The 6,303-nt window shown below is 41.5% G+C and overlaps 1 pseudogene; it reads left to right on the top strand.

Moving 5' to 3' along the window:
- The first annotated feature begins 416 nt into the window (after nt 1-416).
- LOC102811498 lies at nt 417-1,161 on the top strand (annotated as a pseudogene).
- The last annotated feature ends 5,142 nt before the right edge of the window (nt 1,162-6,303 follow it).

Below are 6,303 nucleotides of genomic sequence, written 5' to 3'. Positions count from 1 at the left end.
AGACCATGTATGGGCTGCACCTCAAAGTAAAGAAAACAAAATACCTCAACACTGAACCAATAAACAACATCCATATAAATGAGGAAAAGATTGAACTTGTCAAAGACTTCTTTTTATTCAGATCAACAATCAACACTCATGGAAGCAATAGTCAAGAAATCAAATGACCTATTGCATTCGGCAAATCTGCTGCACAAGACCTCTTTCAAGTGTTGAAGAGCAAGGATGTCAGTTTCAGGACTAAAGTACCCAATCCGTGGTATTTTCAACAACCTCATATGCATGCGAAAGTTGGACAGTGAATAAGGAAAACCACAGAAGAATTGATGCATTTGAGCTAGGGTGTTGGAATGGAATGCTAAAAGTAACATGGAGCTCTTTTTCGTGACACCAAGGAGGCCATCGGCTGCTTCACCATGAAGCTGAACATCTCCTTCCCAGTCATTGGCTGCCAAAAACTCATTGAAGTGGGCGATGAACACAAGCTTCGTACTTTTTATGAGAAACGAATGGCCACAGAAGTTGCTGCTGACTGGCTGGGGGATGAGTGGAAGGGTTATGTTGTCCGCATCAATGGTGGGAATGACAAGCAGGGTTTTCCCATGAAGCAGGGTGTCTTGACCCATGGCCATGTCTGCCTGCTTCTGAGTAAGGGGCATTCCTGTTATAGACCAAGGAGAACTGGAGAACTGGAGAAAGCAAGCACAAATCTGTCTGGGGTTGCATTGTGGATGCCAACTTGAGTGCTCTCAACTTAGTTATTGTAAAAAAAGGAGAGAAAGATATCCCAGGACTGACAGATACATCTGTGCCTTGTCTCCTGGGGCTCAAGAGAGCTAGCAGAATCCGCAAACTTTTCAATCTCTCTGAAGAAGATGATGCCCGCCAGTATGTTGTGAGAAAGCCACTGAACAAAGAAGACAAGAAACCCAGGACCAAAGCGCCCAAGATACAGCGTCTTGTTACTCTGCAACACAAAATCAGTGTATTGCTCTGAAGAAACAACACACTAAGAAAAATGAGGAGGCTGCAGAATATGCCAAGCTTTTAGCCAAGAGGATGAAGGAGGCCAAAGAAAAACGTCAGAAACAGATTGCCAAGAGACGGAGGCTGTCCTCACTGAAAGCTTCTACCTCCAAGTTGGAATCCAGTCAAAAATAAGAAATTTCTATGTGTGACAAATAAATACGCTCTTATTAAAAAAAAAAAAAAAGTAACATGGACTGCCAAAAGAACAAACCAGTCTGTGTAGGAAGAACTATAGCCAGAGTGCTCCCTGGAAGCCAGGATGGCCAGACTTCTCTCATACTTCAGACATACTGTCAGGAGGGACCAGTCCCTGAAGAAGTATATCATTGTTGGTAAAGTGGAGGGTTAGAGAAAAAGAGGAAGACTCCCAACGAGATGGATTGGCAAAGTGGAAGCAGCAATGGGTTCAGGACGTAGCAATGAGTATGAGGTTGGCCCAGGTCTGGGCAGTGTTTTGTTCTGTTGTACATAGGGTCGCTATGCGTCGGTACTGTCTCGATGGCACCTAACAACAAAAATAACAATAGTATATATAAAACAGGTCTACTAAACCCTAATGTCTTAATTTCTTAGTATTTTAATTATTTGTTTGAAACCTTTTGTTGGGGATTGAGTGAAGTATACAGATCATATTATCAGTTTTATTTTAAACAAATCTCTGTTTCATTTCAATGGTTATAATCCCCTCTATGTAACAGTCATCCCACTTCCATTCTGCGGTTATTTTCTTTCTACCCTACATACCTACCCTTCTGAACTTTGTCCATAGGTAAATGTTGTCTTTTTTATCTTGAATGCTTGATCATTCCATGGTGAGCATACCTTACTTATACTGTTGACATCTCATATATACTTATGTATCGGTTACTAAAACTTGGCCCAATATGGTGAGTTCTGTTCCAAAGCTGAAGGGTGGCTGGACGATATAGTCTCAGATTCTTCCAGCTTCTTTCTGATCAGTAAGATGGATCTTTTTTATCATTTTGAGTTTTGTTCCACATTTTATCCCTCTTTATTCTGGACCTCTAATGTGATTTCTTCTAGAGTAGTGAGCAGTGGCAGCCAGACACCATCTAGTTTTTCTGGTCTCCGAGTCATGGAGACTGATGTTCACATGTTTCAATAGTCCATTGGGCTAATTAATTACAAGTGCCTTCAATTTTCATCACTCTTATTTCTTCCACACATGAAGAGACCAATAATTGCACCTTAGATGGTTGCTCATGAACTTTTAAGATCCCAGTTGCTACTCATCAACGTAGGATGTAGAATATTGTCTTCTTGTTGTTAAATGCCATCGAGTCAGTTCCAATCCAAAGCGACCTTGTATATGGTTTCTGAGGAACAACTGGTGAACTTGAACGACCGACCTTGCGGTTCAAAGCAACTTTACAGTCCAGCACATTAACCCACAGTGCCACAGCAGGACTCATTGTCTTTGGGGACTATATTATGCCAATTGGCCATGGTGTCCCAAAATAATAATCCTAAGCCCCCAGACCCAGCATCTTGTTGCCTTTAGGTTATTGATTATGTCTAGTTAATCAGTCTTCATAATTTTGTCCCCTGTATGCCATACCACGGAGTCCTGGTGTGGCATTGTGGGCTAATGTGCTGGACTGCAAAGTCAGTTTGAACCACAAGGTCATCAGTTCAAGCTCATCAGCTGCTCCTTGGAAACCCTATACTCTACCATATTCATAGGTGTGGTTGCAGCAAAGGCAACTACCCATGCACAGATATACTCTTCCAAATTCTTAAATATTTGGGGTATATTCCCACTCTACCTCCCGTACCTGTCCAACCTGTGTGCCTGTCCAGGTATTTACCTGTAGGACACTGTTGTTTCAGGGTTGTGTATGTAACAGTATTTACCTCTATCCCCTTTAATCCTTGCATTCCCCCTGGGTCTTCACCTGTATTTATCATTCTTCTGCCAACTTCCCTCTTCTTGTATATTGTCTTTCTCATCACTTGAATTAACATGTGAAGTTCTAGTGTGGAGCTGCAGATAAAGCACTGGACTGGAAGTTTGGTTTGAACCACAAGGTTAGCAGTTCAAACTTACTAGCTGCTCTTTGGAAACCCTATACAGAGTCGCTATAAGTGAGAACCAACTTGATGGCACTTAACAACAACAAACCTCTAACCAGTGAATTACTCCCCCTTTACTCCCACCCTTGGTAGCCATCTAAGAATGTTTCTTTTAGCATAAAAACAAGAACAACAACACATAAGATTGTGTAGAAGAAACACTTTAAATTCCTTGTTGGGAGCCTTACATGATAATACTGTTGTTGTTGTTGTTAAATGTTGTCCAATCAGTTCTGAATTATAATGACTCTATATAGGGTTTCTGAGAAGTGTCTGATGAGTTTGAACTGCTGATCTTTTGGTTAGCAGTCCAGCGCTTATCTTACAGTGCCACATATGATAATATTGTCATGTTAATTGACCATGGGTTTTTCCCAGCATTCTCTGTTCATTTTCTGAGCACTTTTGGACAAAGAATCTCATAGCTAAATCCAGATAACTCCAGCTACACTGAAATTTGAAGAGCAGAGATGTCAACTTGAGGACTAAGGTGTGCCTGACCCAGGCCATGGTGTTTTCAATAGCCTCATATAGATGCGAAAGCTGGACAGTGAATAAGGAAGATCATAGAAGAATTGATGCCTTTGAGTTGTGGTGTTGGAGGAGAATACTGAAAGTGTCATGGACTGCCAAAAGAACCAATAGATCTGTTTTGGAAGAAGTGCAGCCAGAGTGCTCCTTGGAAGCCAAGATGGCTAAGCTTCGTCTCTCATACTTTGACATATTGTCCGGAGGAAACAGTCGCTGGAGAAGGATGTCATGCTGGGTAAGGTGGAGGGTCAGAGAAAAAGAGGAAGACCCCTAAGGAAATGGATTGGCCAGGTGGCATCATTGATGGACTCAAGTGTGGCAGCGGCAGTGAGGTTGGTCCAGGATCGGATATTGTTTCGTTCTGCTGTGCATGGAGTCACTATGAGTCGGTTCTGACTCGATGGCACCTGACAACAACAACAACAACAACAACACTGAAATTATGAAAACTGGCCAGCAAAAAGAGTAAATGCGTAAGCACCCCAGAGTAATAGCTCTTCAACAAAGAGAAAAGGCAGGAGAATTGTCTGGACACACTCTGGGGAACATGCTGGCAGAGGAATCTTGTGGAAAAGAGAAGAAGCGGAGAGAGGATCCTGGTACACAAATGGGACCAAGTTTGGAACAAAATGCAGAGTGACCAGACCACCAGTCAGACACAGAACATTCATCTCTCAGAGCGCTGGCTTCGGAAGCATGGGCCAGCTCAGCCAGATCCGTTCACCCAGATAATGCATCCGCAGTGGTAGGAGCAGCTTGTAGAAGGCAGATCATGGAGTCAGGAGCCCAACACATCTGACTTGAAGCCTCGTGTCTGCCCACCTCATGTCTGCCCTCTTCCGGGCAAAATCCAAATTGGGGCAACTCACAGATTTTCTACTCTGGTCCACCTTTATAAGCAGACCCAACCATAAACTTCACCATTTCCCTACTCAAATGTGCTTCATTTGAAAATGTCACTTCTTTGATTTGATACATCTTTAGCAACACTATTTCATCCAGCCAATTAGATGATAATTAAAGAATTTCCTAAAACTCTGGTTCCTTGATGTCAGAAAGCCATTTGCTTTTCTCCTACGCATCTATTAGCCTATTATTTTCATTTAGCACTCCACTGCTCTAGACTCTCAAATTACTGGATTTTATGCTTCTTCCTTAGCACTTAATGCAGTTCATAAATTTCACTCTTAAAGTTTAGGCATAAATCACACTAAAAGCCCAAGTTGCTGAAGAAACCTAGTAGCAAATCAAGCTTGGAATATCAAGCCACCAACATCAATTCAACATTCATGCACATCTAATTAGCGCATCCCTCCCCTCTTATTTAAAAGGGTGTTCCCCCCCCCCAACAACTTTCTCTGATTTATTTTTATCAAGCCCAAATTAAAAAAATTTTTTTTTCACTTTTTAAGTTTTTAAATTTTTTTGCTGTTGCTTAATCCTGAGCCTTCTGAGTTGAATGCAGAAAAAATCATCTCTGCACATTAGGCGGAAAAAAGTGTTCCTGAGAAACCATTGCTGTGGAGTTGCTTCCGACTCATAGTGACCCAGTACAGGGTTTCTGAGGCTGTAAATCTTTACAGGAGCAGAAAACCTCATCTTTCTCCTGCAGAACAGCTGGTAGTTTTGAACTGCTGACCCTGAGATTAGCAGCCCGATTCATAACCCCTACGCTACCTACCAGAGCTCCCTATATACATCTTTAACACTCTGTATATGATTTAGTTTGATGTCAGTAACATTTGAGGTGACATTTGTCTGACAAGAGGCAAAGAATGTTTAATCTTCAGTGCCTTTGGGTAAGATAGCAAACCCCTTGCCTAGGCATTGACCTTAACCCTATTTATTGCCTCAGTTACATGCCTTGGTGGGAGTTTGATCAAAAACATGAATGGGCTTCAAGGATCTGTTCTATGTGGAGATATTTTTCTAAATTGATAAATAAAAATTCTACCTATGAGATGCAGAGCATGAAAATTAAACATGATTGACTATTCTGAGACTCTTTTAAAGGCAGGGAATTTCTCTTGGACAATATAATAATAATAATAATCGGCACTTCCCATCTTCAAAGCAATTTGTGAACATTAACTAATCAATCTGTCCAGCATCTGTGTGAGATGAATGAATAAGAACCATTATTTCCACCAGGGAGAGAAAAATGATGGGAAAAGTTTCATGGCTGAGGCCCAGAAGAGGTCAAGAACCCCCTGGGCTGAGAGCCAGAAGCACCAACTTCAAGACCTGTCCAGCTTTGGAACTGCCAGCTGAGAGATTAGGACTGCAAATCAGTTAGGAGGATATTGAAATACCCAAGTGAGATTTCTGCTCCTTAGTTGATGGGCCCAGCAGTTAAAATTAAGAGAAGCCAGAGTGGGTTTTTTTTTATTATTATTATTTTATTGTCAATTATGTGGTAGTTTACATGGGCATTTTTAAAAATTATTATTGTTTTATGTTTTATTGTGAATTATGTCGTAGTTTATATGGGAGAACATTAGTTTTACATTCATCCTGTCCTATATCATTTCATTGCCATGGTTACTATCCCCTCCATGAATCATCAACCAACCAAAGGGTATACACTACAAGCCTGCCCTCCGGTCATCAGCACACAGCCCCTCTCCCTCTCTGGGTCTAAAGTCCCCA

Source organism: Chrysochloris asiatica, unplaced genomic scaffold, assembly GCF_000296735.1.
Source record: "Chrysochloris asiatica unplaced genomic scaffold, ChrAsi1.0 scaffold00465, whole genome shotgun sequence".
Taxonomy (NCBI): domain Eukaryota; kingdom Metazoa; phylum Chordata; class Mammalia; order Afrosoricida; family Chrysochloridae; genus Chrysochloris; species Chrysochloris asiatica.
This window is presented reverse-complemented; position numbering and strand designations above follow the sequence as displayed.